Source organism: Carassius carassius, chromosome 9 (assembly GCF_963082965.1).
Source record: "Carassius carassius chromosome 9, fCarCar2.1, whole genome shotgun sequence".
In the NCBI taxonomy this organism is placed as follows: domain Eukaryota; kingdom Metazoa; phylum Chordata; class Actinopteri; order Cypriniformes; family Cyprinidae; genus Carassius; species Carassius carassius.
In genome coordinates this window covers 1925001-1952500 of record NC_081763.1, presented here as the reverse complement: position 1 = coordinate 1952500, position 27500 = coordinate 1925001, and the positions used below count along the sequence as shown (strand labels likewise).

The 27500-nt window shown below is 38.6% G+C and overlaps 7 non-coding genes and 1 pseudogene across 7 annotated transcripts; all 8 read left to right on the top strand.

Moving 5' to 3' along the window:
• The first annotated feature begins 6307 nt into the window (after positions 1-6307).
• On the top strand, positions 6308-6426 carry LOC132150355 (5S ribosomal RNA). The gene has a single exon (XR_009435590.1). It is a non-coding gene; the product is annotated as a 5S ribosomal RNA (ribosomal RNA).
• Positions 6427-10347: 3921 nt separating this feature from the next.
• On the top strand, positions 10348-10456 carry LOC132150736 (5S ribosomal RNA; annotated as a pseudogene).
• Positions 10457-12810: 2354 nt separating this feature from the next.
• On the top strand, positions 12811-12929 carry LOC132150630 (5S ribosomal RNA). Its single transcript, XR_009435857.1, has one exon. It is a non-coding gene; the product is annotated as a 5S ribosomal RNA (ribosomal RNA).
• A 1032-nt stretch (positions 12930-13961) lies between these two features.
• LOC132150354 (5S ribosomal RNA) lies at positions 13962-14080 on the top strand. Its single transcript, XR_009435589.1, has one exon. It is a non-coding gene; the product is annotated as a 5S ribosomal RNA (ribosomal RNA).
• A 1658-nt stretch (positions 14081-15738) lies between these two features.
• Positions 15739-15857, top strand: LOC132150352 (5S ribosomal RNA). Its single transcript, XR_009435587.1, has one exon. It is a non-coding gene; the product is annotated as a 5S ribosomal RNA (ribosomal RNA).
• Positions 15858-18417: 2560 nt separating this feature from the next.
• LOC132150668 (5S ribosomal RNA) lies at positions 18418-18536 on the top strand. Its single transcript, XR_009435893.1, has one exon. It is a non-coding gene; the product is annotated as a 5S ribosomal RNA (ribosomal RNA).
• Positions 18537-26187: 7651 nt separating this feature from the next.
• LOC132151184 (5S ribosomal RNA) lies at positions 26188-26306 on the top strand. Its single transcript, XR_009436341.1, has one exon. It is a non-coding gene; the product is annotated as a 5S ribosomal RNA (ribosomal RNA).
• A 316-nt stretch (positions 26307-26622) lies between these two features.
• Positions 26623-26741, top strand: LOC132150220 (5S ribosomal RNA). The gene has a single exon (XR_009435460.1). It is a non-coding gene; the product is annotated as a 5S ribosomal RNA (ribosomal RNA).
• Positions 26742-27500: the final 759 nt, after the last annotated feature.

Genomic DNA, 27500 nt, shown 5'->3' with positions numbered 1-27500 from the left:
GGCGATTATAGTGGCTGATCTTTAAATAGCCCTCTCTTTGCAGCCTCCTTCGCTTATGGCCATACCATCCTGGCTATGCCCGATCTCAACTGATCTCCAAATCTAAGCAGGTTTGGGCCAGGTTAGTACTTTTGGATTTTTTCAGTAATTATCTAATAGGCCTGGTTAGTACTTTTGGGAATACCAGGTGCTGTAAGCTTTTGGGTTTCCTTCCCTACTTATATAAAGCACTGGCGATTATAGTGGCTGATCTTTAAATAGCCCTCTCTTTGCAGCCTCCTTCGCTTATGGCCATACCATCCTGGCTATGCCCGATCTAAACGGATCTCCAAATCTAAGCAGGTTTGGGCCAGGTTAGTACTTTTGGATTTTTTCAGTAATTATCTAATAGGCCTGGTTAGTACTTTTGGAAATTTTCACTAATTGTCCAATAATCTTGCAAAAAAAAAAAAAAAAGAGTCAATGCCCGATCTCAGAATGTAAGCAGGTTTGGGCCAGGTAAGTACTTTTGGATTTTTTCAGTAATTATCTAATAGGCCTGGTTAGTACTTTTGGATTTTTTCAATAATTATCTAATAGGCCTGGTTAGTACTTTTGGAAATGTTCACTAATTGTCCAATAATCTTGCAAAAAAAAAAAAAGTCAATGCCCGATCTCAGAATGTAAGCAGGTTTGGGCCAGGTTAGTACTTTTGGATTTTTTCAGTAATTATCTAATAGGCCTGGTTAGTACTTTTGGAAATGTTCACTAATTGTCCAATAATCTTGCAAAAAAAAAAAAAAAAGAGTCAATGCCCGATCTCAGAATGTAAGCAGGTTTGGGCCAGGTAAGTACTTTTGGATTTTTTCAGTAATTATCTAATAGGCCTGGTTAGTACTTTAGGAAATTTTCACTAATTGTCCAATAATCTTGCAAAAAAAAAAAAAAAAAAAAAGACTCAATGCCCGATCTCAGAATGTAAGCAGGTTTGGGCCACGTTAGTACTTTTGGATTTTTTCAGTAATTATCTAATAGGCCTGGTTAGTACTTTTGGAAATTTTCACTAATTGTCCAATAATCTTGCAAAAAAAAAAAAGACTCAATGCCCGATCTCAGAATGTAAGCAGGTTTGGGCCACGTTAGTACTTTTGGATTTTTTCAGTAATCATCTAATAGGCCTGGTTAGTACTTTAGGAAATTTTCACTAATTGTCCAATAATCTTGCAAAAAAAAAAAAAAAAGTCAATGCCCGATCTCAGAATGTAAGCAGGTTTGGGCCAGGTTAGTACTTTTGGATTTTTTCAGTAATTATCTAATAGACCTGGTTAGTATTTTTGGGAATACCAGGTGCTGTAAGCTTTTGGGTTTCCTTCCCTACTTATATAAAGCACTGGTGATTATAGTGGCTGATCTTTAAATAGCCCTCTCTTTGCAGCCTCCTTCGCTTATGGCCATACCATCCTGGCTATGCCCGATCTCAACTGATCTCCAAATCTAAGCAGGTTTGGGCCAGGTTAGTACTTTTGGATTTTTTCAGTAATTATCTAATAGGCCTGGTTAGTACTTTTGGAAATTTTCACTAATTGTCCAATAATCTTGCAAAAAAAAAAAAAAGAGTCAATGCCCGATCTCAGAATGTAAGCAGGTTTGGGCCAGGTAAGTACTTTTGGATTTTTTCAGTAATTATCTAATAGGCCTGGTTAGTACTTTAGGAAATTTTCACTAATTGTCCAATAATCTTGCAAAAAAAAAAAAAAGAGTCAATGCCCGATCTCAGAATGTAAGCAGGTTTGGGCCAGGTAAGTACTTTTGGATTTTTTCAGTAATTATCTAATAGGCCTGGTTAGTACTTTAGGAAATTTTCACTAATTGTCCAATAATCTTGCAAAAAAAAAAAAAAGAGTCAATGCCCGATCTCAGAATGTAAGCAGGTTTGGGCCAGGTAAGTACTTTTGGATTTTTTCAGTAATTATCTAATAGGCCTGGTTAGTACTTTTGGGAATACCAGGTGCTGTAAGCTTTTGGGTTTCCTTCCCTACTTATATAAAGCACTGGCGATTATAGTGGCTGATCTTTAAATAGCCCTCTCTTTGCAGCCTCCTTCGCTTATGGCCATACCATCCTGGCTATGCACGATCTCAACTGATCACCAAATCTAAGCAGGTTTGGGCCAGGTTAGTACTTTTGGATTTTTTCAGTAAATATCTAATAGGCATGGTTAGTACTTTTGGAAAAATTCACTTATTGTCTAATAATCTTGTAAAAAAACAAAAAAGAGTCAATGCCCGATCTCAGAATGTAAGCAGGTTTGGGCCAGGTTAGTACTTTTGGATTTTTTCAGTAATTATCTAATAGGCCTGGTTAGTACTTTTGGGAATACCAGGTGCTGTAAGCTTTTGGGTTTCCTTCCCTACTTATATAAAGCACTGGCGATTATAGTGGCTGATCTTTAAATAGCCCTCTCTTTGCAGCCTCCTTCGCTTATGGCCATACCATCCTGGCTATGCCCGATCTAAACTGATCTCCAAATCTAAGCAGGTTTGGGCCAGGTTAGTACTTTTGGATTTTTTCAGTAATTATCTAATAGGCCTGGTTAGTACTTTTGGAAATTTTCACTAATTGTCCAATAATCTTGCAAAAAAAAAAAAAAGTCAATGCCCGATCTCAGAATGTAAGCAGGTTTGGGCCACGTTAGTACTTTTGGATTTTTTCAGTAATTATCTAATAGGCCTGGTTAGTACTTTTGGAAATGTTCACTAATTGTCCAATAATCTTGCAAAAAAAAAAAAGACTCAATGCCCGATCTCAGAATGTAAGCAGGTTTGGGCCACGTTAGTACTTTTGGATTTTTTCAGTAATTATCTAATAGGCCTGGTTAGTACTTTTGGAAATTTTCACTAATTGTCCTATAATCTTGCAAAAAAAAAAAAGTCAATGCCCGATCTCAGAATGTAAGCAGGTTTGGGCCAGGTTAGTACTTTTGGATTTTTTCAGTAATTATCTAATAGGCCTGGTTAGTACTTTTGGAAATTTTCACTAATTGTCCAATAATCTTGCAAAAAAAAAAAAAAAAGACTCAATGCCCGATCTCAAAATGTAAGCAGGTTTGGGCCAGGTTAGTACTTTTGGATTTTTTCAGTAATTATCTAATAGGCCTGGTTAGTACTTTTGGGAATACCAGGTGCTGTAAGCTTTTGGGTTTCCTTCCCTACTTGTATAAAGCACTGGCGATTATAGTGGCTGATCTTTAAATAGCCGTCTCTTTGCAGCCTCCTTCGCTTATGGCCATACCATCCTGGCTATGCACGATCTCAACTGATCACCAAATCTAAGCAGGTTTGGGCCAGGTTAGTACTTTTGGATTTTTTCAGTAATTATCTAATAGGCCTGGTTAGTACTTTTGGAAATTTTCACTAATTGTCAAATAATCTTGCAAAAAAAAAAAAAGTCAATTCCCGACCTCAGAATGTTAGCAGGTTTGGGCCAGGTTAGTACTTTTGGATTTTTTCAGTAAATATCTAATAGGCATGGTTAGTACTTTTGGAAAAATTCACTTATTGTCTAATAATCTTGTAAAAAAACAAAAAAGAGTCAATGCCCGATCTCAGAATGTAAGCAGGTTTGGGCCAGGTTAGTACTTTTGGATTTTTTCAGTAATTATCTAATAGGCCTGGTTAGTACTTTTGGAAATGTTCACTAATTGTCCAATAATCTTGCAAAAAAAAAAAAAGAGTCAATGCCCGATCTCAGAATGTAAGCAGGGTTGGGACACGTTAGTACTTTTGGATTTTTTCAGTAATTATCTAATAGGCCTGGTTAGTACTTTTGGAAATTTTCACTAATTGTCCAATAATCTTGCAAAAAAAAAAAGTCAATGCCCGATCTCAGAATGTAAGCAGGTTTGGGCCAGGTAAGTACTTTTGGATTTTTTCAGTAATTATCTAATAGGCCTGTTTAGTACTTTTGGAAATGTTCACTAATTGTCCAATAATCTTGCAAAAAAAAAAAAAAAAGTCAATGCCCGATCTCAGAATGTAAGCAGGTTTGGGCCAGGTAAGTACTTTTGGATTTTTTCAGTAATTATCTAATAGGCCTGGTTAGTACTTTTGGAAATGTTCACTAATTGTCCAATAATCTTGCAAAAAAAAAAAAAAAAGTCAATGCCCGATCTCAGAATGTAAGCAGGTTTGGGCCAGGTAAGTACTTTTGGATTTTTTCAGTAATTATCTAATAGGCCTGGTTAGTACTTTTGGAAATTTTCACTAATTGTCCAATAATCTTGCAAAAAAAAAAAAGAGTCAATGCCCGATCTCAGAATGTAAGCAGGTTTGGGCCAGGTTAGTACTTTTGGATTTTTTCAATAATTATCTAATAGGCCTGGTTAGTACTTTAGGAAATTTTCACTAATTGTCAAATAATCTTGCAAAAAAAAAAAAAAAGACTCAATGCCCGATCTCAGAATGTAAGCAGGTTTGGGCCACGTTAGTACTTTTGGATATTTTCAGTAATTATCTAATAGGCCTGGTTAGTACTTTTGGAAATTTTCACTAATTGTCCTATAATCTGGCAAAAAAAAAAGTCAATGCCCGATCTCAGAATGTAAGCAGGTTTGGGCCAGGTTAGTACTTTTGGACTTTTTCAGTAATTATCTAATAGGCCTGGTTAGTACTTTTGGGAATACCAGGTGCTGTAAGCTTTTGGGTTTCCTTCCCTACTTGTATAAAGCACTTGCGATTATAGTGGCTGATCTTTAAATAGCCGTCTCTTTGCAGCCTCCTTCGCTTATGGCCATACCATCCTGGCTATGCACGATCTCAACTGATCACCAAATCTAAGCAGGTTTGGGCCAGGTTAGTACTTTTGGATTTTTTCAGTAATTATCTAATAGGCCTGGTTAGTACTTTAGGAAATTTTCACTAATTGTCCAATAATCTTGTAAAAAAACAAAAAAGAGTCAATGCCCGATCTCAGAATGTAAGCAGGTTTGGGCCAGGTTAGTACTTTTGGATTTTTTCAGTAATTATCTAATAGGGCTGGTTAGTACTTTTGGAAATTGTCACTAATTGTCCAATAATCTTGCAAAAAAAAAAAAAAAAAAAGTCAATGCCCGACCTCAGAATGTAAGCAGGTTTGGGCCAGGTAAGTACTTTTGGATTTTTTCAGTAATTATCTAATAGGCCTGGTTAGTACTTTTGGGAATACCAGGTACTGTAAGCTTTTGGGTTTCCTTCCCTACTTATATAATGCACTGGCGATTATAGTGGCTGATCTTTAAATAGCCCTCTCTTTGCAGCCTCCTTCGCTTATGGCCATACCAACCTGGCTATGCCTGATCTTGTCTGATCTCGGAAGCTAAGCAGGTTTGGGCCTGGTTAGTACTTGGATGGGAGACCGCCTGTAAGCTTTTGGGTTTCCTTTTTGTGCTGTAAGCTTTTGGGTTTCCTTCCCTACTTATATAAAGCACTGGCGATTATAGTGGCTGATCTTTAAATAGCCCTCTCTTTGCAGCCTCCTTCGCTTATGGCCATACCATCCTGGCTATGCCCGATCTAAACTGATCTCCAAATCTAAGCAGGTTTGGGCCAGGTAAGTACTTTTGGATTTTTTCAGTAATTATCTAATAGGCCTGGTTAGTACTTTTGGAAATTGTCACTAATTGTCCAATAATCTTGCAAAAAAAAAAAAAAAAGAGTCAATGCCCGATCTCAGAATGTAAGCAGGTTTGGGCCAGGTTAGTACTTTTGGATTTTTTCAGTAATTATCTAATAGGGCTGGTTAGTACTTTTGGAAATTGTCACTAATTGTCCAATAATCTTGCAAAAAAAAAAAAAAAAAAAAGAGTCAATGCCCGACCTCTGAATGTAAGCAGGTTTGGGCCAGGTTAGTACTTTTGGATTTTTTCAGTAAATATCTAATAGGCATGGTTAGTACTTTTGGAAAAATTCCCTTATTGTCTAATAATCTTGTAAAAAAACAAAAAAGAGTCAATGCCCGATCTCAGAATGTAAGCAGGTTTGGGCCAGGTTAGTACTTTTGGATTTTTTCAGTAATTATCTAATAGGGCTGGTTAGTACTTTTGGAAATTGTCAATAATTGTCCAATAATCTTGCAAAAAAAAAAAAAAAAGTCAATGCCCGACCTCAGAATGTAAGCAGGTTTGGGCCAGGTAAGTACTTTTGGATTTTTTCAGTAATTATCTAATAGGCCTGGTTAGTACTTTTTGGAATACCAGGTACTGTAAGCTTTTGGGTTTCCTTCCCTACTTATATAATGCACTGGCGATTATAGTGGCTGATCTTTAAATAGCCCTCTCTTTGCAGCCTCCTTCGCTTATGGCCATACCAACCTGGCTATGCCTGATCTTGTCTGATCTCGGAAGCTAAGCAGGTTTGGGCCTGGTTAGTACTTGGATGGGAGACCGCCTGGGAATACCAGGTGCTGTAAGCTTTTGGGTTTCCTTCCCTACTTATATAAAGCACTGGCGATTATAGTGGCTGATCTTTAAATAGCCCTCTCTTTGCAGCCTCCTTCGCTTATGGCCATACCATCCTGGCTATGCCCTATCTAAACTGATCTCCAAATCTAAGCAGGTTTGGGCCAGGTAAGTACTTTTGGATTTTTTCAGTAATTATCTAATAGGCCTGGTTAGTACTTTAGGAAATTTTCACTAATTGTCAAATAATCTTGCAAAAAAAAAAAAAAAAAGACTCAATGCCCGATCTCAGAATGTAAGCAGGTTTGGGCCACGTTAGTACTTTTGGATTTTTTCAGTAATTATCTAATAGGCCTGGTTAGTACTTTTGGAAAAATTCACTTATTGTCTAATAATCTTGTAAAAAAACAAAAAAGAGTCAATGCCCGATCTCAGAATGTAAGCAGGTTTGGGCCAGGTTAGTACTTTTGGATTTTTTCAGTAATTATCTAATAGGCCTGGTTAGTACTTTTGGGAATACCAGGTGCTGTAAGCTTTTGGGTTTCCTTCCCTACTTATATAAAGCACTGGCGATTATAGTGGCTGATCTTTAAATAGCCCTCTCTTTGCAGCCTCTTTCGCTTATGGCCATACCATCCTGGCTATGCCCGATCTAAACTGATCTCCAAATCTAAGCAGGTTTGGGCCAGGTTAGTACTTTTGGATTTTTTCAGTAATTATCTAATAGGCCTGGTTAGTACTTTTGGAAATTTTCACTAATTGTCCAATAATCTTGCAAAAAAAAAAAAAAAAGAGTCAATGCCCGATCTCAGAATGTAAGCAGGTTTGGGCCAGGTAAGTACTTTTGGATTTTTTCAGTAATTATCTAATAGGCCTGGTTAGTACTTTTGGAAATGTTCACTAATTGTCCAATAATCTTGCAAAAAAAAAAAAAAAAGAGTCAATGCCCGATCTCAGAATGTAAGCAGGTTTGGGCCAGGTAAGTACTTTTGGATTTTTTCAGTAATTATCTAATAGGCCTGGTTAGTACTTTTGGAAATTTTCACTAATTGTCCAATAATCTTGCAAAAAAAAAAAAAAGACTCAATGCCCGATCTCAGAATGTAAGCAGGTTTGGGCCAGGTAAGTACTTTTGGATTTTTTCAGTAATTATCTAATAGGCCTGGTTAGTACTTTTGGGAATACCAGGTGCTGTAAGCTTTTGGGTTTCCTTCCCTACTTATATAAAGCACTGGCGATTATAGTGGCTGATCTTTAAATAGCCGTCTCTTTGCAGCCTCCTTCGCTTATGGCCATACCATCCTGGCTATGCACGATCTCAACTGATCACCAAATCTAAGCAGGTTTGGGCCAGGTTAGTACTTTTGGATTTTTTCAGTAAATATCTAATAGGTATGGTTAGTACTTTTGGAAAAATTCACTTATTGTCTAATAATCTTGTAAAAAAACAAAAAAGAGTCAATGCCCGATCTCAGAATGTAAGCAGGTTTGGGCCAGGTTAGTACTTTTGGATTTTTTCAGTAAATATCTAATAGGCATGGTTAGTACTTTTGGAAAAATTCACTTATTGTCTAATAATCTTGTAAAACAACAAAAAAGAGTCAATGCCCGATCTCAGAATGTAAGCAGGTTTGGGCCAGGTTAGTACTTTTGGATTTTCAGTAATTATCTAATAGGCCTGGTTAGTACTTTTGGAAATGTTCACTAATTGTCCAATAATCTTGCAAAAAAAAAATAAAGACTCAATGCCCGATCTCAGAATGTAAGCAGGTTTGGGCCAGGTTAGTACTTTTGGATTTTTTCAATAATTATCTAATAGGCCTGGTTAGTACTTTAGGAAATTTTCACTAATTGTCAAATAATCTTGCAAAAAAAAAAAAAAAAGACTCAATGCCCGATCTCAGAATGTAAGCAGGTTTGGGCCAGGTTAGTACTTTTGGATTTTTTCAGTAATTATCTAATAGGCCTGGTTAGTACTTTTGGAAATGTTCACTAATTGTCCAATAATCGTGCAAAAAAAAAAAAAAAAGTCAATGCCCGATCTCAGAATGTAAGCAGGTTTGGGCCAGGTTAGTACTTTTGGATTTTTTCAGTAATTATCTAATAGGCCTTTTTAGTACTTTTGGGAATACCAGGTGCTGTAAGATTTCGGGTTTCCTTCCCTACTTATATAAAGCACTGGCGATTATAGTGGCTGATCTTTAAATAGCCCTCTCTTTGCAGCCTCCTTCGCTTATGGCCATACCATCCTGGCTATGCCCGATCTAAACTGATCTCCAAATCTAAGCAGGTTTGGGCCAGGTTAGTACTTTTGGATTTTTTCTGTAATTATCTAATAGGCCTGGTTAGTACTTTTGGAAATGTTCACTAATTGTCCAATAATCTTGCAAAAAAAAAAAGTCAATGCCCGATCTCAGAATGTAAGCAGGTTTGGGCCAGGTTAGTACTTTTGGATTTTTTCAGTAATTATCTAATAGGCCTGGTTAGTACTTTTGGGAATACCAGGTGCTGTAAGCTTTTGGGTTTCCTTCCCTACTTATATAAAGCACTGGTGATTATAGTGGCTGATCTTTAAATAGCCGTCTCTTTGCAGCCTCCTTCAATTATGGCCATACCATCCTGGCTATGCACGATCTTAACTGATCACCAAATCGAAGCAGGTTTGGGCCAGGTTAGTACTTTTGGATTTTTTCAGTAATTATCTAATAGGGCTGGTTAATACTTTTGGAAATTTTCACTAATTGTCAAATAATCTTGCAAAAAAAAAAAAAAGAGAGTCAATGCCCGATCTCAGAATGTAAGTAGGTTTGGGCCAGGTTAGTACTTTTGGATTTTTTCAGTAATTATCTAAAAGGGCTGGTTAGTACTTTTGGAAATTGTCACTAATTGTCCAATAATCTTGCAAAAAAAAAAAAAAAAAAAAGTCAATGCCCGATCTCAGAATGTAAGCAGGTTTGGGCCAGGTTAGTACTTTTTGATTTTTTCAGTAATTATCTAATAGGCCTGGTTAGTACTTTTGGGAATACCAGGTGCTGTAAGCTTTTGGGTTTCCTTCCCTACTTATATAAAGCACTGGCGATTATAGTGGCTGATCTTTAAATAGCCCTCTCTTTGCAGCCTCCTTCGCTTATGGCCATACCATCCTGGCTATGCCCGATCTAAACTGATCTCAGAATGTAAGCAGGTTTGGGCCAGGTAAGTACTTTTGGATTTTTTCAGTAATTATCTAATAGGCCTGGTTAGTACTTTTGGAAATGTTCACTAATTGTCCAATAATCTTGCAAAGAAAAAAAAAAAAAAAGAGTCAATGCCCGATCTCAGAATGTAAGCAGGTTTGGGCCAGGTTAGTACTTTTGGATTTTTTCAGTAATTATCTAATAGGCCTGGTTAGTACTTTTGGAAATTTTCACTAATAGTCCAATAATCTTGCAAAAAAAAAAAAAAAGAGTCAATGCCCGATCTCAGAATGTAAGCAGGTTTGGGCCAGGTAAGTACTTTTGGATTTTTTCAGTAATTATCTAATATGCGTGGTTAGTACTTTTGAAAATATTCACTAATTGTCTAATAATCTTGTAAAAAAACAAAAAAGAGTCAATGCCCGATCTCAGAATGTAAGCAGGTTTGGGCCAGGTTAGTACTTTTGGATTTTTTCAGTAATTATCTAATAGGCGTGGTTAGTACTTTTGGAAAAATTCACTAATTGTCTAATAATCTTGTAAAAAAACAAAAAAGAGTCAATGCCCGATCTCAGAATGTAAGCAGCTTTGGGCCAGGTTAGTACTTTTGGATTTTTTCAGTAATTATCTAATAGGCCTGGTTAGTACTTTTGGGAATACCAGGTGCTGTAAGCTTTTGGGTTTCCTTCCCTACTTATATAATGCACTGGCGATTATAGTGGCTGATCTTTAAATAGCCCTCTCTTTGCAGCCTCCTTAGCTTATGGCCATACCAACCTGGCTATGCCTGATCTTGTCTGATCTCGGAAGCTAAGCAGGTTTGGGCCTGGTTAGTATTTGGATGGGAGACCACCAGGTGCTGTAAGCTTTTGGGTTTCCTTCCCTACTTATATAAAGCACTGGCGATTATAGTGGCTGATCTTTAAATAGCCCTCTCTTTGCAGCCTCCTTCGCTTATGGCCATACCATCCTGGCTATGCCCGATCTAAACTGATCTCCAAATCTAAGCAGGTTTGGGCCAGGTTAGTACTTTTGGATTTTTTCAGTAATTATCTAATAGGCCTGTTTAGTACTTTTGGGAATACCAGGTGCTGTAAGCTTTCGGGTTTCCTTCCCTACTTATATAAAGCACTGGCGATTATAGTGGCTGATCTTTAAATAGCCCTCTCTTTGCCGCCTCCTTCGCTTATGGCCATACCATCCTGGCTATGCCCGATCTAAACTGATCTCCAAATCTAAGCAGGTTTGGGCCAGGTTAGTACTTTTGGATTTTTTCTGTAATTATCTAATAGGCCTGGTTAGTACTTTTGGAAATGTTCACTAATTGTCCAATAATCTTGCAAAAAAAAAAAAGTCAATGCCCGATCTCAGAATGTAAGCAGGTTTGGGCCAGGTTAGTACTTTTGGATTTTTTCAGTAATTATCTAATAGGCCTGGTTAGTACTTTTGGAAATGTTCACTAATTGTCCAATAATCTTGCAAAAAAAAAAAAAAAAAAGAGTCAATGCCCGATCTCAGAATGTAAGCAGGTTTGGGCCAGGTAAGTACTTTTGGATTTTTTCAGTAATTATCTAATAGGCCTGGTTAGTACTTTAGGAAATTTTCACTAATTGTCCAATAATCTTGCAAAAAAAAAAAAAAAAAAAAGACTCAATGCCCGATCTCAGAATGTAAGCAGGTTTGGGCCACGTTAGAACTTTTGGATTTTTTCAGTAATTATCTAATAGGCCTGGTTAGTACTTTTGGAAATTTTCACTAATTGTCCTATAATCTTGCAAAAAAAAAAAAGTCAATGCCCGATCTCAGAATGTAAGCAGGTTTGGGCCAGGTTAGTACTTTTGGATTTTTTCAGTAATTATCTAATAGGCCTGGTTAGTACTTTTGGGAATACCAGGTGCTGTAAGCTTTTGGGTTTCCTTCCCTACTTATATAAAGCACTGGCGATTATAGTGGCTGATCTTTAAATAGCCGTCTCTTTGCAGCCTCCTTCAATTATGGCCATACCATCCTGGCTATGCACGATCTTAACTGATCACCAAATCGAAGCAGGTTTGGGCCAGGTTAGTACTTTTGGATTTTTTCAGTAATTATCTAATAGGGCTGGTTAATACTTTTGGAAATTTTCACTAATTGTCAAATAATCTTGCAAAAAAAAAAAAAAGAGAGTCAATGCCCGATCTCAGAATGTAAGTAGGTTTGGGCCAGGTTAGTACTTTTGGATTTTTTCAGTAATTATCTAAAAGGGCTGGTTAGTACTTTTGGAAATTGTCACTAATTGTCCAATAATCTTGCAAAAAAAAAAAGTCAATGCCCGATCTTAGAATGTAAGCAGGTTTGGGCCAGGTAAGTACTTTTGGATTTTTTCAGTAATTATCTAATAGGCCTGGTTAGTACTTTAGGAAATTTTCACTAATTGTCCAATAATCTTGCAAAAAAAAAAAAAAAAAGTCAATGCCCGATCTCAGAATGTAAGCAGGTTTGGGCCAGGTAAGTACTTTTGGATTTTTTCAGTAATTATCTAATAGGCCTGGTTAGTACTTTTGGAAATGTTCACTAATTGTCCAATAATCTTGCAAAAAAAAAAAAAAAAGTCAATGCCCGATCTCAGAATGTAAGCAGGTTTGGGCCACGTAAGTACTTTTGGATTTTTTTAGTAATTATCTAATAGGCCTGGTTAGTACTTTAGGAAATTTTCACTAATTGTCCAATAATCTTGCAAAAAAAAAAAAAAAAAGAGTCAATGCCCGATCTCAGAATGTAAGCAGGTTTGGGCCAGGTTAGTACTTTTGGATTTTTTCAGTAATTATCTAATAGGGCTGGTTAGTACTTTTGGAAATTGTCACTAATTGTCCAATAATCTTGTAAAAAAACAAAAAAGAGTCAATGCCCGATCTCAGAATGTAAGCAGGTTTGGGCCAGGTAAGTACTTTTGGATTTTTTCAGTAATTATCTAATAGGCGTGGTTAGTACTTTTGGAAAAATTCACTAATTGTCTAATAATCTTGTAAAAAAACAAAAGAATCAATGCCCGATCTCAGAATGTAAGCAGCTTTGGGCCAGGTTAGTACTTTTGGATTTTTTCAGTAATTATCTAATAGGCCTTGTTAGTACTTTTGGGAATACCAGATGCTGTAAGCTTTTGGGTTTCCTTCCCTACTTATATAATGCACTGGCGATTATAGTGGCTGATCTTTAAATAGCCCTCTCTTTGCAGCCTCCTTCGCTTATGGCCATACCAACCTGGCTATGCCTGATCTTGTCTGATCTCGGAAGCTAAGCAGGTTTGGGCCTGGTTAGTACTTGGATGGGAGACTGCCAGGGAATACCAGGTGCTGTAAGCTTTTGGGTTTCCTTCCCTACTTATATAAAGCACTGGCGATTATAGTGGCTGATCTTTAAATAGCCCTCTCTTTGCAGCCTCCTTCGCTTATGGCCATACCATCCTGGCTATGCCCGATCTAAACTGATCTCCAAATCTAAGCAGGTTTGGGCCAGGTTAGTACTTTTGGATTTTTTCAGTAATTATCTAATAGGCCTGGTTAGTACTTTTGGAAATTTTCACTAATTGTCCAATAATCTTGCAAAAAAAAAAAAAAAAGTCAATGCCCGATCTCAGAATGTAAGCAGGTTTGGGCCAGGTAAGTACTTTTGGATTTTTTCAGTAATTATCTAATAGGCCTGGTTAGTACTTTTGGAAATGTTCACTAATTGTCCAATAATCTTGCAAAAAAAAAAAAAAAAGTCAATGCCCGATCTCAGAATGTAAGCAGGTTTGGGCCAGGTAAGTACTTTTGGATTTTTTCAGTAATTATCTAATAGGCCTGGTTAGTACTTTAGGAAATTTTCACTAATTGTCCAATAATCTTGCAAAAAAAAAAAAAAAAAAAGACTCAATGCCCGATCTCAGAATGTAAGCAGGTTTGGGCCAGGTTAGTACTTTTGGTTTTTTTCAGTAATTATCTAATAGGCCTGGTTAGTACTTTTGGAAATTTTCACTAATTGTCCAATAATCTTGCAAAAAAAATAAAGTCAATGCCCGATCTCAGAATGTAAGCAGGTTTGGGCCAGGTTAGTACTTTTGGATTTTTTCAGTAAATATCTAATAGGCATGGTTAGTACTTTTGGAAAAATTCACTTATTGTCTAATAATCTTGTAAAAAAACAAAAAAGAGTCAATGCCCGATCTCAGAATGTAAGCAGGTTTGGGCCAGGTAAGTACTTTTGGATTTTTTCAGTAATTATCTAATAGGCCTGGTTAGTACTTTTGGGAATACCAGGTGCTGTAAGCTTTTGGGTTTCCTTCCCTACTTATATAATGCACTGGCGATTATAGTGGCTGATCTTTAAATAGCCCTCTCTTTGCAGCCTCCTTCGCTTATGGCCATACCAACCTGGCTATGCCTGATCTTGTCTGATCTCGGAAGCTAAGCAGGTTTGGGCCTGGTTAGTACTTGGATGGGAGACCGCCTGGGAATACCAGGTGCTGTAAGCTTTTGGGTTTCCTTCCCTACTTATATAAAGCACTGGCGATTATAGTGGCTGATCTTTAAATAGCCCTCTCTTTGCAGCCTCCTTCGCTTATGGCCATACCATCCTGGCTATGCCCGATCTAAACTGATCTCCAAATCTAAGCAGGTTTGGGCCAGGTTAGTACTTTTGGAAATTTTCACTAATTGTCCAATAATCTTGCAAAAAAAAAAAAAAAAAGTCAATGCCCGATCTCAGAATGTAAGCAGGTTTGGGCCAGGTTAGTACTTTTGGATTTTTTCAGTAATTATCTAATAGGCCTGGTTAGTACTTTTGAAAATGTTCACTAATTGTCCAATAATCTTGCAAAAAAAAAAAAAAAAAAGACTCAATGCCCGATCTCAGAATGTAAGCAGGTTTGGGCCAGGTTAGTACTTTTGGATTTTTTTCAGTAATTATCTAATAGGCCTGGTTAGTACTTTTGGAAATGTTCACTAATTGTCCAATAATCTTGCAAAAAAAAAAAAAAAAGAGTCAATGCCCGATCTCAGAATGTAAGCAGGTTTGGGCCAGGTTAGTACTTTTGGATTTTTTCAGTAATTATCTAATAGGGCTGGTTAGTACTTTTGGAAATTGTCACTAATTGTCCAATAATCTTGCAAAAAAAAAAAAAGTCAATGCCCGATCTCAGAATGTAAGCAGGTTTGGGCCAGGTTAGTACTTTTGGATTTTTTCAGTAAATATCTAATAGGCATGGTTAGTACTTTTGGAAAAATTCACTTATTGTCTAATAATCTTGTAAAAAAACAAAAAAGAGTCAATGCCCGATCTCAGAATGTAAGCAGGTTTGGGCCAGGTTAGTACTTTTGGATTTTTTCAGTAATTATCTAATAGGCCTGGTTAGTACTTTTGGGAATACCAGGTGCTGTAAGCTTTTGGGTTTCCTTCCCTACTTATATAAAGCACTGGCGATTATAGTGGCTGATCTTTAAATAGCCCTCTCTTTGCAGCCTCCTTCGCTTATGGCCATACCATCCTGGCTATGCCCGATCTAAACTGATCTCCAAATCTAAGCAGGTTTGGGCCAGGTTAGTACTTTTGGATTTTTTCAGTAATTATCTAATAGGCCTGGTTAGTACTTTTGGAAATGTTCACTAATTGTCCAATAATCTTGCAAAAAAAAAAAAAAAAAGACTCAATGCCCGATCTCAGAATGTAAGCAGGTTTGGGCCAGGTTAGTACTTTGGGATTTTTTCAGTAATTATCTAATAGGCCTGGTTAGTACTTTTGGAAATGTTCACTAATTGTCAAATAATCTTACAAAAAAAAAAAAAGAGAGTCAATGCCCGATCTCAGAATGTAAGTAGGTTTGGGCCAGGTTAGTACTTTTGGATTTTTTCAGTAATTATCTAATAGGGCTGGTTAGTACTTTTGAAAATTGTCACTAATTGTCCAATAATCTTGCAAAAAAACAAAAAAGAGTCAATGCCCGATCTCAGAATGTAAGCAGGTTTGGGCCAGGTTAGTACTTTTGGATTTTTTCAGTAATTATCAAATATGCCTGGTTAGTACTTTTGGGAATACCAGGTGCTGTAAGCTTTTGGGTTTCCTTCCCTACTTATATAATGCACTGGCGATTATAGTGGCTGATCTTTAAATAGCCCTCTCTTTGCAGCCTCCTTCGCTTATGGCCATACCAACCTGGCTATGCCTGATCTTGTCTGATCTCGGAAGCTAAGCAGGTTTGGGCCTGGTTAGTACTTGGATGGGAGACCGCCTGGGAATACCAGGTGCTGTAAGCTTTTGGGTTTCCTTCCCTACTTATATAAAGCACTGGCGATTATAGTGGCTGATCTTTAAATAGCCCTCTCTTTGCAGCCTCCTTCGCTTATGGCCATACCATCCTGGCTATGCCCGATCTAAACTGATCTCCAAATCTAAGCAGGTTTGGGCCAGGTTAGTACTTTTGGAAATTTTCACTAATTGTCCAATAATCTTGCAAAAAAAAAAAAAAAAAAGACTCAATGCCCGATCTCAGAATGTAAGCAGGTTTGGGCCAGGTTAGTACTTTTGGATTTTTTCATTAATTATCTGATAGGCCTGGTTAGTACTTTTGAAAATGTTCACTAATTGTCCAATAATCTTGCAAAAAAAAAAAAAAAAAAGACTCAATGCCCGATCTCAGAATGTAAGCAGGTTTGGGCCAGGTTAGTACTTTTGGATTTTTTCAGTAATTATCTAATAGGCCTGGTTAGTACTTTTGGAAATGTTCACTAATTGTCCAATAATCTTGCAAAAAAAAAAAGTCAATGCCCGATCTCAGAATGTAAGCAGGTTTGGGCCAGGTTAGTACTTTTGGATTTTTTCAGTAAATATCTAATAGGCATGGTTAGTACTTTTGGAAAAATTCACTTATTGTCTAATAATCTTGTAAAAAAACAAAAAAGAGTCAATGCCCGATCTCAGAATGTAAGCAGGTTTGGGCCAGGTTAGTACTTTTGGATTTTTTCAGTAATTATCTAATAGGCCTGGTTAGTACTTTTGGGAATACCAGGTGCTGTAAGCTTTTGGGTTTCCTTCCCTACTTATATAAAGCACTGGCGATTATAGTGGCTGATCTTTAAATAGCCCTCTCTTTGCAGCCTCCTTCGCTTATGGCCATACCATCCTGGCTATGCCCGATCTAAACTGATCTCCAAATCTAAGCAGGTTTGGGCCAGGTTAGTACTTTTGGATTTTTTCAGTAATTATCTAATAGGCCTGGTTAGTACTTTTGGAAATTTTCACTAATTGTCCAATAATCTTGCAAAAAAAAAAAAAAAAGACTCAATGCCCGATCTCAGAATGTAAGCAGGTTTGGGCCAGGTTAGTACTTTGGGATTTTTTCAGTAATTATCTAATAGGCCTGGTTAGTACTTTTGGAAATTTTCACTAATTGTCAAATAATCTTACAAAAAAAAAAAAAAAGAGTCAATGCCCGATCTCAGAATGTAAGTAGGTTTGGGCCAGGTTAGTACTTTTGGATTTTTTCAGTAATTATCTAATAGGGCTGGTTAGTACTTTTGAAAATTGTCACTAATTGTCCAATAATCTTGTAAAAAAAAAAAAAAAAAAAAAAGTCAATGCCCGATCTCAGAATGTAAGCAGGTTTGGGCCAGGTAAGTACTTTTGGATTTTTTCAGCAATTATCTAATAGGCCTGGTTAGTACTTTTTTTTTTTTTTTGCAAGATTATTGGACAATTAGTGAAAATTTCCAAGAGTCAATGCCCGACCTCAGAATGTTAGCAGGTTTGGGCCAGGTTAGTACTTTTGGATTTTTTCAGTAAATATCTAATAGGCATGGTTAGTACTTTTGGAAAAATTTACTTATTGTCTAATAATCTTGTAAAAAAACAAAAAAGAGTCAATGCCCGATCTCAGAATGTAAGCAGGTTTGGGCCAGGTTAGTACTTTTGGATTTTTTCAGTAATTATCTAACAGGCCTGGTTAGTACTTTTGGGAATACCAGGTGCTGTAAGCTTTTGGGTTTCCTTCCCTACTTATATAAAGCACTGGCGATTATAGTGGCTGATCTTTAAATAGCCCTCTCTTTGCAGCCTCCTTTGCTTACGGCCATACCAACCTGGCTATGCCCAATCTAAACTGATCTCCAAATCTAAGCAGGTTTGGGCCAGGTTAGTACTTCTGGAAAAATTCACTAATTGTCTAATAATCTTGTAAAAAAAAAAAAAGACTCAATGCCCGATCTCAGAATGTAAGCAGGTTTTGGCCAGGTGAGTACTTTTGGATTTTTTCAGTAATTATCTAATAGGCCTGGTTAGTACTTTTGGAAATTTTCACTTATTGTCCAATAATCTTGCAAAAAAAAAAAAGAATCAATGCCTGATCTCAGAAGGTAAGCAGGTTTGGGCCAGGTGAGTACTTTTGGATTTTTTCAGTAATTATCTAATAGGCCTGGTTAGTACTTTTGGAAATTTTCACTTATTGTCCAATAATCTTGCAAAAAAAAAAAAGAATCAATGCCTGATCTCAGAAGGTAAGCAGGTTTGGGCCAGGTTAGTACTTTTGGATTTTTTCAGTAATTATCTAATAGGCCTGGTTAGTACTTTTGGAAATTTTCACTAATTGTCCAATAATCTTGCAAAAAAAAAAAAAAAAAGTCAATGCCCGATCTCAGAATGTAAGCAGGTTTGGGCCAGGTTAGTACTTTTGGATTTTTTCAGTAATTATCTAATAGGCCTGGTTAGTACTTTTGGGAATACCAGGTGCTGTAAGCTTTTGGGTTTCCTTCCCTACTTATATAATGCACTGGCGATTATAGTGGGTGATCTTTTAATAGCCCTCTCTTTGCAGCCTCCTTCGCTTACGGCCATACCAACCTGGCTATGCCCGATCTCGTCTGATCTCGGAAGCTAAGCAGGTTTGGGCCTGGTTAGTACTTGGATGGGAGACCTCCTGGGAATACCAGGTGCTGTAAGCTTTTGGGTTTCCTTCCCTACTTATATAAAGCACTGGCGATTATAGTGTGTTACGTTCATAGGTGTTTTGTGGGAGTGCCTGTGTTTGTTTTCTCTCCTGCGCTTTTTCTCTCTCTCTCTCTCTCTCTCTCTCTCTCTTTCTCTGTCGATTTCTTAGGCCGTCATTCCTTGACTGCCGATTGGCTCACGAGGCTGTCAATCATCATCAAGAGATGTGACGTCGACCTATCCGCTGCCAGTGATGTTCCCGCTGGCAGATAAAAGGAAGCTGGAAAGGAATGAAAGGAGGCTCGGTTGTTTTGATTTTTTGCTGTCATTGTTACTCGGTTTGTTTCGTTTTGTTTTGCCTCGCTTTGTCTGTCATTTGTTTATGCCAACCTCTGTTGTTTTGGTCATAATGTTGATTTACTATTTTGGTTCGTTTATTTTCTTTCACTTGGATGGCGTTGGGTTTTGATCTTTGCTGAGCTTACGCTCTCTGATGTTTACTCTTTACCAAGAGGAAGGAGGATAGGGAAGATGTCGTACGACTTCCATTGTGCAACATTTAGGTAACTCCGTGTATAGAAACCCCAGTTAAGAGGTGAACGCCACCCACTGTATGTTTTGTTTTGTTAGTCGAGAGGAGGGAAGTATACGGCGCTTGGCGCTGAAAATTTGATTGTTTTCTTTTCTTTCCTTTAGTTAGGTTAGAGGGTTAAACCAGGTAGGATTGGTTTTGTTTTGTTTCTTTCTTTCTTTTGGCGTCACTAGAGTCCCCTTTCTTTCGGGTTGATTTGTTTAGTAGTTTTTTTTTCTCCTCGTGGTCATTTTTCTTTATTTATTTATTTATTTTTGTAAGTTTGTATATATTGGTTGTGGCTTTAATAATTAATCCTTTTGTAAATCTACTTTATAGTTTAATGGTCTTTTTTCCTTTTTGTACAATAAATCATTTTTTTCATGGCAGTTCTTGTCTTTTGCATGGTTTCTTGCCGCCTCCGATCATTCTTACAATTTTTGCTATATTTCCTTTAGTGTTACTCCTCTTGCTCCTAGACAAATCTTAGAGGGGTCGTAACATTAAATGGGGGCTCATCCGGGATTAAATTGATCTTTAAAAAAACTAAAATAGATATGGCAATTTTGTGGATGTGTTGGTGGCAAGAAAAATTGCGTTGTTTGGTGTATTATGACAGTATAGGGTTTACTCATGCAGTGTGGTAGTGTAATGCTTATCGGTTTGTTATTCATTATGGAAATGTTTAATTTGCGAGATTTTGTTGTCAGTCCATCTGTAGAGCAGATTAATTTGTGTAGGAAGCAGGATTTGTTGCAGATCGCAGACCATTTTCAGATTGTGGTAAGTAAACAGTCTCTAAAAAAAGAAATAAAACGAATTTTGATCTTGCATTTGAATGAGTTGCAGGTGTTGCCTACGTCAAACGTAGGGGGTGTTGACACAGGCGGGCAGGTTAACGTGGATGATGCAGCTCGGGCGCAATTCTGGTCTGGGGAGAAGGACAAGCGGAGTGGCGGAGCTGTTGCTGACGCGGAGGCGGAGGCCGAAGCCAAGGCCGGCTTACCACCGTTTGAGCCGTTTTCACCCAGTTCTGTTGGTTCACGGGAAGGTACGCGACTGAAGGTCCGCCTTGCCCGATTGCATTATGAAGCGCAAGAGAGAGCCCAGGCGCGCCAAGCTGACCTGAACTTGCAGTTGGAGTTGCGTAAGTTGGAAATCGAGGCAGAGAAGCAGGTGAAACTGAGGGAGCTTGAGCTGGGTGCATCAAAAGTTGCTGCTAGCTCAGCTGGACAGTTGAACATCGCTCCAGTTTCTCCGCCGCCGCACGTTGGTTTAACCCCATATGCCTTTGACGTGAGTAAACACATTGCACTCGTTCCTCAATTTAGAGAAACAGAAATAGATTCTTACTTTAGTGCGTTTGAACGCATCGCAACTTCTCTTCATTGGCCTAGGGAGGTTTGGTCTTTGCTTTTGCAATGTAGATTATTTGGGAAAGCGCAAGAGGTTTGTGCTACGTTATCACTAGAAGAGAGTCTGAAATATGAGTCTGTGAAGTCTGCTATTCTGCAAGCATATGAGTTGGTTCCGGAGGCTTATAGGCAACGGTTCAGAAAACACAGAAAGAGTCCTACACAAACATTTGTGGAATTTGCTAGGGAGAAAGGATTGTTGTTTGATAAATGGTGTACCGCCAGTAAAGTGAGTGATCTTGACTCTTTAAGGGAGTTGATGTTGCTAGAGGAGTTTAAAGGATGTTTATCTGACCGTATTGTAGTGTATCTTAATGAACAGAAGGTAACTACCCTATCACACGCAGCTGTACTCTCAGATGAGTTTGTTTTAACCCACAAGAATGTATTTGCCTCTGCACGTCCTGAAAAGTTACAGATTGACAGCTCGCAACCTCAAATGTCACGTTCAAGATTTAGCCCCCCTCGTAATAAAGAAGGGCGTGAATGTTTTTACTGCCACAAGAAAGGGCATGTGATTGCTGATTGTTTGGCGTTGAAGCGCAAGCAGCAGCCACAACCAAAGGGCGTGGGGTTTGTGAAGGCTTTTAAATCGGCGGCTACTGTGAATACTGAGGAGAGAATTGATGAGAGTTATCAGCCCTTTGTGTCAAAAGGGTTAATATCTCTGTCTGGAAAAACGGAGGACCAGGAAGAAATAAGAATACTCAGGGATACTGGTGCCATGCAGTCTTTTATTTTGGCAGGTAAGATACAGTTGTCTGACAATACCTTCTGTGGTTCTAGTGTGATCGTGCAGGGAATCGAAATGGGTTGTGTGAAATTTCCGCTGCACCATGTGCACTTACAGAGTGAATTGTGTACTGGTTTTGTTAGAGTTGCGGTGTGTCCTTCACTCCCTGTGAAGGGTGTTGATTTTATCCTTGGAAATGACCTGGCAGGTGGGAAGGTAATGCCTGTTATTCAAGTCGTTGAGGAACCGAATGCGTTCAGTGAGTTAGAAGGATTGTCTGAAGCTTGCGTTGATGTTTTTCCAGCCTGCGCTGTCACACGCGCCCAGTCGCGCAGAGTAGGTGATGTAGTTGATCTGTCTAACTCATTTATGTTCCCACTGTTGTCTGGTGACGCATTATTGGATGTGAATCTTGAACAGAAAAACAGTTCAAAAATAGAAAACAAAGGTGTAGTTGAGTCTGATGCAGAGTTACTTACATTACCTGTGTCACGTGAGAAAATTATTGCTGCACAGAAAGAGGATAAAACACTTGCCACTGCTTTTAATTCTGCTGTTTCTTCTGATGTCGTTAAGGATAAGAAATTTGCTTACTTCATTGACAAAGACTTACTGATGAGAAAGTGGTGTTCTCAGGCTGACGAGAATTTAGATTGGAATGTGGTTTATCAAATTGTGGTCCCGTTTTCCTATCGTCAACATGTCTTGTTTTTAGCTCATGATCACCAACTTGCTGGTCATTTAGGTGTTACCAAGACATACAACAGGATTTTGAGTCATTTCTTTTGGCCAGGTTTAAAGAAAGATGTTGCTCATTACTGTCGTACTTGCCATACCTGTCAGATTGTTGGGAAGCCAAATCAGAGCATTCCACCTGCTCCTTTGATTCCTATACCCGCGATTGGAGACCCGTTCGAACACGTGCTGGTTGACTGTGTCGGTCCATTACCTAAGACTAAATCTGGTAACCAGTTTTTGTTAACTATCATGTGTGTGGCCACAAGATTTCCAGAGACGATTCCCTTAAGAAAAATCACTGCGCCTGTAGTCAGCAAGGCATTGGTGAAATTCTTCTCCACGTTTGGACTTCCAAAAGTAGTGCAAACCGATCAAGGTACGAATTTTTTATCTAAACTTTTTAAACAAGTACTTGAATCACTAGCAATTTCCCATCGAGTCTCAAGTGCGTACCATCCGCAGAGCCAGGGCGCACTTGAACGGTTTCACCAAACCCTTAAGTCGATGCTTAAGAAATATTGCTATTACACTGCTAACGATTGGGATGAGGGAGTTCCCTTAGTTCTGTTTGCTGTTAGAGAGACCATTCAAGAATCTCTTGGTTTTAGTCCAGCCGAACTTGTGTTCGGACACCAAGTTAGAGGCCCGTTGAAAGTTCTTAAAGAACGAATTTTAGCATCTAATTCGAATACAGACACTAATGTACTGGATTATGTGAGCCAGTTTCGAGGTCGCCTTCATACTGCTTGGTCACTAGCTAGAGAAGGGCTTGCAAATGCTCAGAAAGATATGAAGTGTACATATGATAAACAATCCGTAGCGCGATCTTTCCAACCTGATGACGAAGTGCTTGTGTTGTTACCTGTCCCCGGATCATCTTTATCTGCTCGTTTCTTTGGTCCCTATGTTGTGAAAAAGAGAATGAGTGAAACTGATTATATGTTGTGTACACCTGATCGAAAACGAAAAACCCGTGTTTGCCATCTAAACATGTTAAAAGCTTATCATACTAGAGAGTCGTCAACGGCGAGTGTTGTGGAACAGACGGCAGGGCCCGCTGTCTCTTCTGTTGCGATAGCCGTGGATCGGAAGTCATCTCCTGGTATCTTGGAGGTGGACACGGATGGTGTGGTGCTTCGCCATGCTTTGCAGCAGGGTGTAAGGTTGGCAAATTCTGAGATTTTAGAAGATCTTCACTCCTATCTTAATCATTTGACTGTAGATCAGAGAATAGACGTTGTAAAGACACTTTCTGATTTTAAATGTCTGTTTGGTGATGTTCCTACACAAACCAATGTACTGAAACATGATATTGATGTGAACGGAGCTCGTCCTATCAAGCAACATGCTTACCGTGTAAACTCAATGAAGAGATCTTTTATGAGTCAAGAGGTAGAGTATCTGTTGGAAAATTGTTTGGCCAAGTCCAGTTGTAGTCCGTGGAGTTCTCCATGCCTACTTGTTCCCAAACCCGATGGCTCATTTAGATTTTGCACAGATTACCGTAAGGTAAATGCTGTGACTGTGCCAGACAGTTACCCCTTACCTCAGATGGAGGATTGTATAGATAACATCGGTTCTGCACGTTTTGTTACAAAGCTGGATATGCTAAAAGGATATTGGCAAGTTCCACTCACCTCAAGAGCTTCAGAGATTTCAGCCTTTGTAACTTCAGATAATTTCCTCCAATATACGGCAATGGCTTTCGGGCTTAGAAATGCCCCAGCAACTTTCCAGCGCCTCGTTAATATCGTTTTACATGATGTACCAAATTGCAACGCGTATCTCGATGATCTAGTGTTGTATTCGTTGAGTTGGACAGAACACATTAGCCTGTTGAGAACAGTGTTTGAGCGACTTGCTAAAGCAAATTTGACACTTAATTTAGCAAAATGTGAATTTGGCAAAGGAACTGTCACTTACCTTGGTAAGGAGGTGGGTCAAGGCCAAGTACGACCAGTAGAGGCCAAGGTAACTGCCATCGCCGAATTCCCAATTCCTACCACCCGCAGAGAGTTGAGGAGGTTCTTGGGAATGGCAGGCTATTATCGTAGCTTTTGTAAGAATTTCTCGACCGTTGTGAGTCCCCTTACTTCACTGCTGAGTCCAGCTAAGTCTTATGGGTGGTCAGCTGAGAGTCAACATGCTTTTGATTCAGTCAAAACTCTGATGTGCAATGCACCTGTTTTAAAGGCACCTGACTTTGCTCAGAATTTTAAATTGGAGGTTGATGCAAGCGCCGTGGGTGCTGGGGGTGTTCTTATTCAAGAGGATGCCAATGGAATAGAACATCCTATTAGTTATTACTCTCACAAGTTTAACAAACATCAGCTAAATTATTCAACTATTGAAAAAGAAGCTCTTGCTTTGTTACTCTCATTACAACACTTTGAGGTTTATCTTGGTTCTAGTAGTCTTCCGATTGTGGTATATACAGATCACAATCCTCTCGTGTTTTTAACCCGAATGTATAATCACAATCAGCGGTTGATGCGTTGGGCTCTTGTTGTCCAGAACTACAACCTCGATATCCGACATAAGAAGGGTTCGGAGAATGTTTTGGCTGATGCTCTCTCGAGAGTCTAGTTTTTTTTTCTCAAAACGAGTTTGTTCTTAAGGGTGGGAGTGTTACGTTCATAGGTGTTTTGTGGGAGTGCCTGTGTTTGTTTTCTCTCCTGCGCTTTTTCTCTCTCTCTCTCTCTCTCTCTCTCTCTCTCTCTTTCCCTGTCGATTTCTTAGGCCGTCATTCCTTGACTGCCGATTGGCTCACGAGGCTGTCAATCATCATCAAGAGATGTGACATCGACCTATCCGCTGCCAGTGATGTTCCCGCTGGCAGATAAAAGGAAGCTGGAAAGGAATGAAAGGAGGCTCGGTTGTTTTGATTTTTTGCTGTCATTGTTACTCGGTTTGTTTCGTTTTGTTTTGCCTCGCTTTGTCTGTCATTTGTTTATGCCAACCTCTGTTGTTTTGGTCATAATGTTGATTTACTATTTTGGTTCGTTTATTTTCTTTCACTTGGATGGCGTTGGGTTTTGATCTTTGCTGAGCTTACGCTCTCTGATGTTTACTCTTTACCAAGAGGAAGGAGGATAGGGAAGATGTCGTACGACTTCCATTGTGCAACATTTAGGTAACTCCGTGTATAGAAACCCCAGGTAAGAGGTGAACGCCACCCACTGTATGTTTTGTTTTGTTAGTCGAGAGGAGGGAAGTATACGGCGCTTGGCGCTGAAAATTTGATTGTTTTCTTTTCTTTCCTTTATTTAGGTTAGAGGGTTAAACCAGGTAGGATTGGTTTTGTTTTGTTTCTTTTTTCTTTTGGCGTCACTAGAGTCCCCTTTCTTTCGGGTTGATTTGTTTAGTAGTTTTTTTTTCTCCTCGTGGTCATTTTTCTTTTTTATTTATTTATTTATTTTTGTAAGTTTGTATATATTGGTTGTGGCTTTAATAATTAATCCTTTTGTAAATCTACTTTATAGTTTAATGGTCTTTTTTCCTTTTTGTACAATAAATCATTTTTTTCATTGGCAGTTCTTGTCTTTTGCATGGTTTCTTGCCGCCTCCGATCATTCTTACAATTTTTGCTATATTTTCTTTAGTGTTACTCCTCTTGCTCCTAGACAAATCTTAGAGGGGTCGTAACATAGTGGCTGATCTTTAAATAGCCCTCTCTTTGCAGCCTCCTTCGCTTATGGCCATACCATCCTGGCTATGCCCAATCTCAACTGATCTCCAAATCTAAGCAGGTTTGGGCCAGGTTAGTACTTTTGGATTTTTTCAGTAATTATCTAATAGACCTGGTTAGTACTTTTGGAAATTTTCACTAGTTGTCCAATCATCTTGCAAAAAAAAAATAAAATAGTCCATGCCCGATCTCAGAATGCAAGTAGGTTTGGGCCAGGTTAGTACTTTTGGATTTTTTCAGTAATTATCTAATAGGGCTGGTTAGTACATCTGGAAATTTTCACTAATTGTCCAATAATCTTGCAAAAAAAAAAAAAAAGTCAATGCCCGATCTCAGAATGTAAGCAGGTTTGGGCCAGGTTAGTACTTTTGGATTTTTTCAGTAATTATCTAATAGGCCTGGTTAGTACTTTTGGGAATACCAGGTGCTGTAAGCTTTTGGGTTTCCTTCCCTACTTATATAATGCACTGGCGATTATAGTGGCTGATCTTTAAATAGCCCTCTCTTTGCAGCCTCCTTCGCTTACTGCCATACCAACCTGGCTATGCCCGATCTCGTCTGATCTCGGAAGCTAAGCAGGTTTGGGCCTGGTTAGTACTTGGATGGGAGACCGCCTGGGAATACCAGGTGCTGTAAGCTTTTGGGTTTCCTTCCCTACTTATATAACGCACTGGCGATTATAGTGGCTGATCTTTAAATAGCCCTCTCTTTGCAGCCTCCTTCGCTTATGGCCATACCATCCTGGCTATGCCCGATCTCAACTGATCTCCAAATCTGAGCAGGTTTGGGCCAGGTTAGTACTTTTGGATTTTTTCAGTAATTATCTAATAGGCCTGGTGAGTACTTTTGGGAATACCAGGTGCTGTAAGCTTTTGGGTTTCCTTCCCTACTTATATAATGCACTGGCGATTATAGTGGCTGATCTTTAAATAGCCCTCTCTTTGCAGCCTCCTTCGCTTACGGCCATACCAACCTGGCTATGCCCGATCTCGTCTGATCTCGGAAGCTAAGCAGGTTTGGGCCTGGTTAGTACTTGGATGGGAGACTGCCTCGGAATACCAGGTGCTGTAAGCTTTTGGGTTTCCTTCCCTACTTATATAAAGCACTGGCGATTATAGTGGCTGATCTTTAAATAGACCTCTCTTTGCAGCCTCCTTCGCTTATGGCCATACCATCCTGGCTATGCCCGATCTCAACTGATCTCCAAATCTGAGCAGGTTTGGGCCAGGTTAGTACTTTTGGATTTTTTCAGTAATTATCTAATAGGCCTGGTTAGTACTTTTGGAAATTTTCACTAATTGTCCAATAATCTTGCAAAAAAAAAAAAAAAAAAAAGAGTCAATGCCCGATCTCAGAATGTAAGCAGGTTTGGGCCAGGTTAGTACTTTTGGATTTTTTCAATAATTATCTAATAGGCCTGGTTAGTACTTTAGGAAATTTTCACTAAATTTTCACTCGGTTGTTTTGATTTTTTGCTGTCATTGTTACTCGGTTTGTTTCGTTTTGTTTTGCCTCGCTTTGTCTGTCATTTGTTTATGCCAACCTCTGTTGTTTTGGTCATAATGTTGATTTACTATTTTGGTTCGTTTATTTTCTTTCACTTGGATGGCGTTGGGTTTTGATCTTTGCTGAGCTTACGCTCTCTGATGTTTACTCTTTACCAAGAGGAAGGAGGATAGGGAAGATGTCGTACGACTTCCATTGTGCAACATTTAGGTAACTCCGTGTATAGAAACCCCAGGTAAGAGGTGAACGCCACCCACTGTATGTTTTGTTTTGTTAGTCGAGAGGAGGGAAGTATACGGCGCTTGGCGCTGAAAATTTGATTGTTTT